The sequence below is a fragment of the Trichosurus vulpecula genome, chromosome 5, assembly GCF_011100635.1.
Source record: "Trichosurus vulpecula isolate mTriVul1 chromosome 5, mTriVul1.pri, whole genome shotgun sequence".
Lineage (NCBI taxonomy): Eukaryota > Metazoa > Chordata > Mammalia > Diprotodontia > Phalangeridae > Trichosurus > Trichosurus vulpecula.
In genome coordinates, this window is record NC_050577.1 from 82,137,422 (window position 1) to 82,149,609 (window position 12,188).

Sequence of the window (12,188 nt, forward strand, 5' to 3'; positions counted from 1 at the left end):
TTTCCCAAACTATTAAGTAGAGATGTCGACTAATTGATCTCTAAGGCCTCTTCCAACTTCTTAACATTGTTTGATTTACTTCATAACATTTTATTATGTTTTGATATGATTCCTCCATAAATGTATTTTTTCAGTTTTAGTAGCTATAGTGAAAAACATTGTAACAGTATGCTCTTTTTGTCAAAATTCAGTATTGATGATTTCCTACATGCAGAAGTGCTTTGGTAGACTATGAAAAAAAGATTTTTGTATAAACGTGTGAAAAGTGAAAAACAGAATTAGAATTAAATATTCAATTTAAGATATTCATGATCTTATTGATGAGGTTTCTCCTTCCACTGGTTCAAATTAAAACTCTTCTATTTCTTTTCATTCAATACATTTCTTCTCTGTCCTCTCATAAAGAATATACTCAGTTCTGGAGGTTTTCTACTGGATCTCTTAAGTTCCATCAACAACACTGTAGACCTTGGGCTAATTATCTGTTGTTGTTCCTTGCTCTCACTAACAGGCCACTTCTTTTTCCAGTCATTTTCTGTAATATTTCTTTTATGTGACTTCTTGCATCCAAGTCATTGTTGGTAGTAAGTATATTACACCTTAGTAACATTGAGCAAGTAACATCCACCATTCATCTTTACGTTGCCTTTTGTGTAATCTTCAGTTTTATTCTGAAATTGTATTGTTCTGTGATTCTTAGCCTTGTCATAAGCAGAAAAATAGCTAAGTATCTATGGTTTTATCATCCTAGAGAACTCTCAGTATGGGAACCTTCTCCATCAACACAGATCGAAAGCTGGCTACCTGTGACTTAGAGAATTGCCTGAGGTACTTAAGAGATTAAGTGACCTGTTCACATTTACAAAGCTAGAAACGGAATCAGTCTTCCCCGACAGTAAGCCACATGGCTTTTGTGTTCTTTATAAAAGAAAAAAAGAGGCTAGGAAGTTCAAGTTATGTCAGTGTGGGGAAGAAAGAAATATTCAAAAAGCTGTTTAGATTTGCATGGAGGAAGCAAGGAAAAATGAGTCTAGGACTTAGATATGCGCCAGATTTTGGAAGACCTTAAGTGTCAGGCAGTGGCATTTGTATTTATCACATAGCTAATAGAGAACCATTGGAATTGTTTAAGGAGGGGGAGGGGAGGACAATAAAAATTCTGTTTCATCTTGGTTTTGTAAAAGAATACCAGAGTGGGAATCAAAAAGATCTAAATTTCAGTCCTGATTTTGCCTTCTGCTAACTTTGCAATCTGTGACAAATCGCTAAACCTAATGTATTTCCATATATGGAGAATGAGAATAATGATGCTTTAGTTTCCTGTTTCTTAGCATTACTGTAAAGAAAAAGAAAAAATCTTGTAAACCTTAAAGTGCTATATGAAGAGGAGCTATTAATTTTACTAAGTTAAATCTGGTAGTATATAAGATGGATTGGAGTAGCATTGGGAGAAAACCTGTGCAAAATTATGAGGAGTTATACTACCACAAATATGAAATAATAAGAGTTAGAATTGGGATGATGGCAATAGGAATGGAAATTAAGTGGTTTTAACAGTTACTGAGAATTGTCAGAATTTGGTGACTTACTTGCATCATGTATGCAAGTACTTTAGGTCAGTAGTTACCTTCTTAGGGGGAATTACTTATTTTCATTTTGTTGTAATGGTGAAAAAATGAATTTTCCAAGATAGTTCCATATCACAGTTATAATAGTGATTCTCCCAAGGTGGAAGTTATCAAGGTTTGTTCCAAATATTAGAGTGTTTTGTTTTTAAGCTGGGAGACTTAAATCATCTAGTCTAACACTTTAGTTTTATAGGTGAGGAATCTGAGGTCCAAGAAGAATAAAGTAACTTGTGCAAAAAATAGCTTTATTTATGCTTCAGCTGGACTTATTTAATAAAGATGCAGAATTAGAATTTTATATAACCAATTGGATACTTTTTTTACTTTTTTGTGAAATTGAGCAAGGATATATAAGGATTCCAGATGCATAATAAACCTGATTCAAATTAATAAACCTCTTACTAAGCACCACCTATTTGTGAGGCAGTGTCCTAGGCTGTGTGGACACAGAAATGAAATTATCCCTGACTTGTTTTAGTCTTGCTTCTTGCTGGCATTTAAAAACATTGTTAACTTGGCTGTCACTTTATTGACCTTACTGTCTTAACTCTGGTCCAATCAATTAAACCTTCTTATTGCTCCTCATAGAGAACATTGTACTTCTCTGCCTCTTAGAATCCCAGGTTAACTCCGGAAATCATCACAAGCTCCACATTCTATGTGAAGCCTTTCCTATTTTCTCTTTTATGCTTTCCCCTCTAAATTACCTTGGGTTGTTGTTGGGCAATCATGTGTATTTTGTGTATGCCTACATTTATACATGTGGTCTCTTCCCTAGAATGTAAGCTCCTGGGGGACTAAGGGCTGTTTCTTTCTGGTTTGTGCCTGGAACAAAATAGGCATTTGACAAATATTGTTAAGTCATGGTTTAAACTTTCCCTTTCTTTTGTAATCTCTAGTGGGCTTCCTCTTCTTCTTGACTTCTCTTTGGTGTTTGACACTATTACCTTTTTCCCTTGATGTTTTCTGTAGGTTTTTGTGACCTTAGTATCTTTTGGTGCTTCTGACCTGTTTGACCATTCATTCTCCATTTCCTTCCCAGGATGTTCACCTATACACCCTTTGCATGAATGCAACCCAAGGTTCTGTATTGGGGGCAGGGGTGGTATCTCATTAGCTCCCATGTGTTCAGTTATCTATGTGGGCATGATTCCCAAATCTAACATCCAGCACTCTAGTTCCTTGTCACCAGCTGCCTGCACAGGTCTAACATAGAACAAATATTTCAAAACCACCCCTCTGCCTAACTTTGCTATTTCTATTGAGTGTATTACCATCTTTCTAAATGCCCATGTTCACACTTTGGTCATCCTCATACCTTACTTCGTATAGTATACTCGGTTGCAAAGTTCTACTGATTGTCCCTCTCATCCTTTCCTTTCTCTTCACTCACATACTCTACCCTAATTCAGGCCTTCATCACCTCTCATCAAGGCTGTAGTAACTGCTTTCTCATTGATTTGTTCTCCTTCCCTTTCCTCTTGCTTTTCACATATCAGTATTCCTAATGCACAAGTGTGATTGTGTCTAAACCTGTTCAAGAAGCTTCAGTGACTCCCTATTGCCTCAAGCACAAAATACAAAAACTCTTTCCTTTTGGTCTTTAAGGCCTTGCATATTTATAGCACTGCTTCAGTAGAAAAATTAATTCTAACTTCTAGATAGTTGGTTTACTGCTGCTTGTGGTATAATTCTAGGACCCTGTACAAGGGGTGGGTTTTTTTTTTCTGCAGCAGAATTTTGATTTTTAATTTTATTTTAAAATTTCTGAACTTAAACACCAAGAAGAGGACATTTCAGTATATACAATAGAAGACAAAAAGAGGATTCTAAAACCATGAGTATTCATTCTATATTGCTTGGTATTTTTTCCTTTTTTAAAAAAATTTATTTTTAATTTTCAGCATCCACTTTCATAAGTTTTTGAGTTTTAAATTTTCCCCTTTCCATTCTTTTCCCGCCTCCCCAAGATGGCATGCAATCTGATATAGGCTCTACATAAATATTCATATTAAACATTTTCACATTAGTCATGTTGTTAAGAAGAATTAGAACCAATGGGAGGAACCATGAGAAAGAAAAAACAAAACAACACCAACAAAAGAGCAAATAGTATGCTTCCATCTGCATTCAGACTCTATAGTTCTTTGGCTGTAGATAGTATTTTCTATCATGAGTCTTTTGGAGTTGCCTTAGATCCTTGTGTTGCTGAGAAGAGTCAAGTCTATGAAAGTTAGTCATTGAACAATGTGGCTTTCACTATGTACAATGTTCTTCTGGTTCTCACTTCACTCAGCATCAGTTCATGTAAGTCTTTCCAGGTTTTTCTGAAGTCTGCCTGCTTAACAGTTCTTTTGTGTGTGTGTGCGCATTTCAAAAATATTTTTTTTCACAGTTACTTTTGCTACCTGTATTTCCCTCCAGCCTATTCCCCCATCCCCGTTTATTCTATTCTTCTGTTCTCTCTCTCCTTTCACCCTGTCTTTCAAGTGTTTGGCTTCAGATTACCCCTTCCCCCAATCTGCCTTCCCTTCTATCACCACCACCACCCCTATCCTCTTTTATCCCCCTTCCCTCCTATTTTCCTGTAGGGCAGGGCTGTCCAACCTTAGGTTTTTATTGAAACAGTAGACAATATATTTGATTTGCTATTTTAGTGAGAGCTCTGCTAAATTTCTATGCATGTAGGCAAGCCGCATAAATCACACTCCAGCCACCCACGGGCCTCATTTTAGACAGCCCTGCTGTAGGGTAAGGTAAATTTCCACACCCAGCTGAGTGTGTATGTTATTCCTTCCTTGAGCCATTCCGATAAGAGTAAGGTTTATTCATTCCTTCTCACCTCCCTCCTCTTGTCTTCATTGTAAAAGGTTTTTCTTGCCTCTTTTATGTGAGATAATTTACTCCATTGTACCTCTCTGTTTCTCCTTCTCCCAATACATTCCTCTCTCACCCATAATTTCATTTTTTAGATATCATCCCTTCATATTTAACTCACCCTGTGCCCCCTGTCTTATATATACACATGTACACCCTCCAAGTACCTAATACTGAGAAAGATCTCATGAGTTACAAATATCATCTTTCCATGTAGAAATGTAAATAGTTCAACTCTAATAAGTCCTTTATACTTTCTCCTCCTGTTTACCTTTTCATGCTTCTCTTGAGTCTTATATTTCGAAGTCAGTTTTTCAGTTTAGCTCTGGTTTTTTCTCAAGAATGCATTAAACTCCTCTGTATCATCGAATATCAATTTTTTGCCCTCATTGATTACACTCATTTTTGCTGGGTAGGTGATTCTTGATTTTAATCCTAGCTCCTTTACCTCTGGAGTATTACAAGGGAGTTTTAATTTACCATAAGAACTTTGTTGTAGTATAGTTGGGCTTTTGATAGTTTCCAGTGTAGGTGCCAAGTACAGTATTACAGAAATATTCCAAGGTATTAGCTTCATTAATTAAGGAATTCACACATCACTACTCTTATTCCCTCTGTAGTCATAGTTGCCCACAAAATAGGTGGAGTGTCTTTGTTTTTTTAGAGGACAGGATTTTTTTTTATTTTTTGTTGGAAATTTTTGAATTTTCAGATTCTCAGTTTTACAATAGTAAGGTACTGTCAAAACATAAGATTCTGTGATTTTGATTTTTGTTAATAAAGTTCCTTTTGATAGCTAGCTGAACTTCTTAGTTTATATGGGGAAGGATGGAGTAAGAAGAGTCAAAAGGTAGGCCAGGGGCAGAAGACCTGATTGAGCCAAGGAATAGCATAAAAATATTCACAGCCAAGTAGAGTGAAGACACTGGATACTCTTCTTACCTACTTAATCTTTGCGTAGGCCATGTCCTAGAAGTAACTCTCAGCAGTCTTCTAGTAATTCCATTGTATGTGTGCAAAAAACCATAAATACAAGTTAGACAAAATAGAAGAGTGACAATGTGTATCTAAGCTCAGGCCTCCAATCCCATGTTACTTCAGAATAGCAAAACAGGTTAGGCATAACAAGAGAGGAAGAATGAAAAGATACTTACAAGGTAATCAGTCCCTAAATTTAAAAAGCAGCAGAGGATCACACTACAATATCTGTAGTCTTCTTTGCCCTTCCTTGGCCAGGCTCCACTGAACAGTGTCATCTAAATTGTAGTTATCTCTGCAGTAGACCCCACCACCAAGTCTCATCAGTCACTTCATCTTTGCTTCAAAGTCTTCTCTTCTTCCTCTCTCTCTAGCACATTCTCTTCCCCTGAATTTCCTTGGTAGGTTGAACTTTTAATCTTAGAGACTGTTAATGTGGATACCCTGAGATGTTAAGTGATTTGTTTGGGGGTCATGTGATCCAATGTAGGTCAGAGGTATAACTTAACCCTGGAATATTCCTGAATCTGAGACTGGCTTTGCTCATTCATTATACCCATGAATTCACTCCTTTGAGGTAAACTAACATGGAAAAAAACATGCACAGATTCTTCTATGAAAAAATACTGTGAAGTAAAAGAATCCAGGATAAAATTCCAAAAGAAGATAATTCTCTAATAGCTTCAGCTGAAACACCTGAAAAAAGAATGGAATTGGATATAAATACCAGAGAATGGTTGGAATCCCTATGGAAATGATAAGGAGTAAAATTAGATTTCTTAATTTAAAAAACTCCAAAGGAGGCTTGACGGCTTAGAACTGAAGCTAGAAATGTTTGACAAAGCATTCAACATAATGGGATAAAAAGAATGAAGGAGAAAACTAAAAAGTCTCATGATGCAATGAGAAGTATTAGAGGAAAATTAGAACTACAAAATTGAAAGAACATGATATTTTTTATCAAAAAACAGGTTTCTTGAAAAGCAGAAATACCAGAAATACAATGGAACATAAAAACCCAACTACTGTATTTTGAGAAATAGAAAAGAAAATTGCCTAAAAGTACTGAAACTAAACAGAAAAATGGAGATTTAGAGAATCCACAGGGGACCCAAATAAAGAAGCAAACAGTTTTAACTCGCTCAGAATGGTAATTGCTGAAATTTAGCGGTCCAGATCAAAGAGAAAACATCAAAATGAGCTGGGAAGATACAGATAATGCCCCATTTACTCAAGGCACAATTGCACAGATCTATGCATCATTAGGAGGAAAGATAATATCGGAATAAAATATACAGAAGAATATAGGAAAATATACAACAAAAAATAATAGTCTAGTAAGTTGAATATTATAGTATTTTAAAAAGCCTTTAAATAAAATTTGACTTCCATTCATTCCTGTTGAAAAAACATTGCTGGGTAGAGTTGCTCAAAATGTAAACACACTGGCAAAAGAAACTTAAGGAAGGTAGGTAAGCAAATTAAAAAATCTTGAAAAGCTTCAGAGCTTACTCTCTGAAGAAAGGGGGCAAAAAGAACCATTATACTTTGACCAACATACTTTCACAAACAAATGAAAATATGAGCTCCAAACTTGGATGGTCAAAAGACAAGGGACAAAAATCCTGAAGTGAGAGATTTATTTCTCATACTTAAACATCCCAGGTGAAGGACAAAATATATATATTTAAGAGAATAAAGTAGCTATTATATGCAATTTACCCTTACCCAAGCTGAACAAAGAAGGGTTTTATATATAAACAAGGAGGATGGAGCAAGCAAAACAAAAGGGGAAAAAAAGCAAGACAGTAATTTGGGCCTGGATCAACGAGAAAGAGACAAGGTTCTTATCTAAGCATTATAAACTATGTATACCTATGTATATACGTAGATGTGTATGATATATGTGATTTTTTTTTTCTTTTAAAAGAGAAGAAACAAAGTAATAGACCTTGGTAAGGGGAAAAACAAGCTTGACAGTTAAAATCTTAACTGTTAAAAAGAAGGAAAACTCATGCAGAAAATGTAGATATACAGGAGAATGAATTAGAAAGAAAATTCCCAAATTTAATGTTTAAGATAAAACGTCAGGATTACAACATGGTTAAATAAGGTTGGAGTAGAATTTATTATGCCTCACAGTTTTAAAAAAGCAGTAACAATCATGTTCCTCGGATAATGCAATGGTAAAGAATTAATTGGATTACAGGAAGTACTAGATAAATTTCTAGGAGCTTCATAATTTGTCAATTTTTCATAAATGTAACTGAAAGATAAGAAATATGTACAGACTGCTAGAAAAACTAAATATGATGCATTTTTGCAATTATGGAATCTTAAAAGAATGCCAAGGTTTCATCATCACACATCACCTTCACAAAATAAAAAGATCGATCATTCAGTCATAAAGAACACAAGTGCAGGAAGGTAAAAGTATTAAAACAATTTGTGGACTACAACAGCAAAATGGAATCAATGAGTAAAATATGAGCAGAGGATCCAGGCTTAGAAAGAACACTGTTTTCCTTAAGAAATAGGTCAAGGAATAAATTGTCAAAAAAAAAAATTTAAGTTACATATCCAAATTTGTAGGATGTATCTAAAGTAGTTTTAGGGGAAATGATTCCTGTCTGTCTATTCATCCATCCATCCATCCATCTATTTTATCTATTTCAATCAAAGGCAAGTAAAAATGAGCATGCAACTTAAAAAATCAAATCCTAGAAATTTAATGAAGGAATTCCTGGGCAAACACCAAAGAGAAATTCTTGAAAGTCAAGGCTGTTAAGCTAAAAATATTAACCTAATTTAAAAAAAAATATATTAGGTTGAGAATAATATGAGAAAGGGATTATTTTAATTCTTGTCTTTGGCTACCCACTTCCTGACACACAGTAGGTACTTATTAAGTGCTCTTAGGTTTATTGATCCTAAAAGGCCAACGAAATGTCACCCCCAGTATTTCTCCTCCTTCCTCTCCCGGAGAAACATTCTGTATAATAGCTATTATTTTTAAAGACAAAAATGATAAGAAATAAAAAACAACACAATCAATAAATTGAAAAAGTCTCAGAATATATGCAATTTAGCAAATTTTTCTTTTTTCTTCTTTCCATTTACATCTTATTACGTATAGTTTTCTTATCTTTGCTTACTTCACTCTTCTGTCGATTTTCTTATCATTGGCCTTCTTATGTATATCAGCCTATTAGTGGTGTGAGAACCCTGGTTTTCGCGATCACTGAACTTCCTAGGCAGGGCCAAAGTCCTGAAGAAGAACCCTAGTTTTCCTAGGTTATACAATTTATATAAATAGGGTAATAAGGATACAGAAGCAAAAGTGAAGTTAATTAGATTTTCCTTGTCTTAGTTTAGGATTAAACTATATTCTTTTACTTCCCCTACTTTCCCTCTTTAACATATGCAAATGATGCAAATCAGTAGGCCTGGATTCTTGACCAAGACCAGACCCTAGATAAGCTTGAACAGGTTCAAGTGGGTTTGGCCTCTCTAATCCCCCAGACTGCCTTCTCAAAAAGTATGCACATGAGTACAAGCCTCTGACCTCTCACCTGACCAACCTTGATGCCTGGTCTCTGCTAAAGCTGGGGTGGGGGAGGGCGGGGAAGCACACCTTTACTTCTGTGGAAACAAAACTCCTCCTCCCATTTCTTACAATTTCCCCCTCTTCTTTTATTCACATTTTTGTTTCCACATTTTTAATATTCCCTTACTCTCTTTCTCATCTGAATTTTTCTCCTTAATCATCATCCCCTTAAATATGGGAAGGATTAATCGACGCATTGAAAAATCAAGGGGGGCAGTCCCCTTTGTAAATACAGATACAGAGACCCAAAAGAAAATGATAATGCAATTGTCCCTTTAAGATTCAAAAGTCTCTTCCCATAAGCTGTCTGGCAGGGAACATCAGTGAAGTCTTCTGGTCCTTGGTATTTGTTCCAGCCATCTCCAGCATCTTCTTCTTGCCTTCTTGTAGGAACCAGCTTTCTTTCCATTCTACAAAAGTTACCTTGGCACAATTTTCTAATCCTTATACCCTGATCATTTTTACAAATTCAAAATTGGAACTTTGGCCAATTGCCATGTTTAAGAAATTTTACATCAGAACCCAGTTCCTCATACTTTACATTAACTCCCTACATACTTTACTTAACATACTTTACATTAACATTTCCTCACCAGGAGGATAATATTTCACTAAGGAATTAACAGCAGACTCCAGCACCTACCTAAATACATTAGATAACCAATTCTTAACACAGTACATATATAAAACTTTTAGTCATGCCATGTTTCTTTGATGGCATGTACGAAATAAACCACAAGCCATTCTTCTTTTAACATTACTAATTGTAACAAAGCTTTAGACAAGCATGATATTAACCAAATAACAAAATATTCTCACAAGCCCTTGACCTAATTGTCTCCATACCATTTCCAAGAAAAAAGACCCTAACTTAACACTAGTCCCGGTCCTAGAGTAATCTAAGATGTTCCATAATCAATTATTTTAATAGATTTACAAAACCTTCTGATTATAGAAATTTGCCACCAAGAGAGTAGGGACTTAGAGTAAGGGGACCATATTTTTCCCAGCTTCCTGTCAACTCCAGGCAGAGGCTGTGTCAAACTGCAAGCTGCATTGAGCCAGGCCTAGTCTGCCAGGTTTCAGTTGAGGCATCAGGTCAAGACGGTCCCACCTCAGCACATGCTGAACAGTTGCCCCCTCAACTTTGCCAAGAAATCATACCTGCAGCTCATGCCTGCCCTCCCACAGGGCTGCTGGCATCTTGGGTCAGCCTTCTTTGATACTCACACCTGGAGTTAGACTCAGAAAAACAGTTAACAGTCCCGTTAAGTCTTTGAATGACAAGTTCCAATAATTGGTGACTATAAAGTCACATTGCTTCAGGAACATCCTTAAAGCTAGCTCTAAATAGCTTGCATGCATTTCCTCCCTTGTTCATAAAATCTTCCCATTAAGATCATAAGTTACTGCTCTGACACATTTGCATCAGTTTCTCCTCTATTTCTCTATTCTTCTCTAATTATACCTGATCTGAAAGAATTGAACCATACAATTTTTATCTTTATGTTTTAAACGATGGAATGAATTCAAATCCATATTTAACTTTTTCCATCAATACATAACCATTCTACAACTTCTCTCCTAAAGAGACTTACTTTGAAATTCCTTTCCCTAAACTGAAGATGTCTCTGATTTAGTTCCAGTGATTAATTACACTATTTGTATCAATACCTAATTGCTCTTATATCACTTTAAAACATCTAAGGACCCTATCCCAGAAAGATACAATATTACTTTAAATCCCAGCCTTAGTCTATGGGATAATGATTCAATAATATTATCTCATAAAACTTCTTCCCCCCCCCCCCCCCCTTTTCGGACTTTTGCTCCCACACTTCTTATTCACTCCTATTCTCAAATTGTTTTAACATTAATTCACATTCTTCATCATCTTTCCCATCATCTGTTTTTACAATCAACATTTTTAACCCTCCCTCCTTCATTAAAATATACCGCCCCCATACCCTGAATGGCAGTTTTGGTAACCAATTGTATAATACAGGGTATACATAGAGGTAACAAGAATAGGCCACATAATGCTAGCAGGAAGACTCCAATAATTTGTTTCCACCAGGAACCCTTGAACCAATCAAACCAAGAAGGATTGAATGGACTGGTCCATGTCTGAATTGGGACATCTTTTACAACCTGTCCATTATCATCTATTTTTATGCAACAACTAGAGAGGTTGAGTTTCCCACAAACACCTCCCTCTTCTGCTAGCAAATAATAAGACAGCCTCTCTGGTTTGGGTAGCCTGATCAGCCAGTAGGCCAATGCCTTGGCAGTCTGGTTGGTGATAATCTCTACCACAGATTTTGAACAATTCTTTGTGGGGGCCACTCATCTCCCCACCCATTGGCATCCCGGGTGACTGTTAGGAAAGTATCTATCTCCCACTTGAACCTCTCACTTGGGGGCATTAGATCATCATATAGCTGTATTCCCAATTTGTTCCCTTCTTGTCCTGCTAAAAAGAAAAATTTTGGTCTAACCAACCCCACACAGCACACCCCTGTCCAATTTAAAGGGAGATGGGTATAGGCCATATGGCCACAAATCCAGTCCTTTTAGGGCTGGTTGCTCTGTCTTGTGTATTTTGGAAGCGCTCCAAAGAAAGGGATAATATTGCTTATCATGGAACCCCAAGGGCCCTCCTTGGTAAGACCGGGTTCCATTCCTTCGATATTGGCACCTCCACAGCTGCTCTGTCCTTCTACATTCACACTTTTCTACCCGGGGGCTACTTGTTTTGTTACTTTTACTCCAAAAAGTATCAAAATGTCCAAAATAAGAACCATTATCCCTTCCCCACTGTCTATAAGGATCCAGGAGTATTCCACTAGTTTTTCTTTCTGCTTGACACCTTGCTATACTGACACCGAGTGCCAGAAATTCCAACCTATATTACCCTTACTCATAAGCCTTATACCACAAGAGATCATTAGGTCTGGTATGGAAGAGACCAATTACTAAGGATCCAGGCCGGACTCAGAGGTACAGGTACCCAGGGCCAATTTTCAAATTGTTGTGGACCCCCAGAGATCCAACAATTAGTTAAACTTATTCTCCTCCTTCCATGGAGGGGAGATAGG

The 12,188-nt window shown here is 36.4% G+C and overlaps 1 protein-coding gene across 3 annotated transcripts in view; it reads left to right on the forward strand.

Annotated features, from left to right (window-relative positions):
• The window catches only part of LARP4B (La ribonucleoprotein 4B), a 163,048-nt gene that overhangs the window by 89,911 nt on the left and 60,949 nt on the right, over positions 1-12,188 (forward strand). The gene's annotated exons all lie outside the window — the stretch shown is intronic.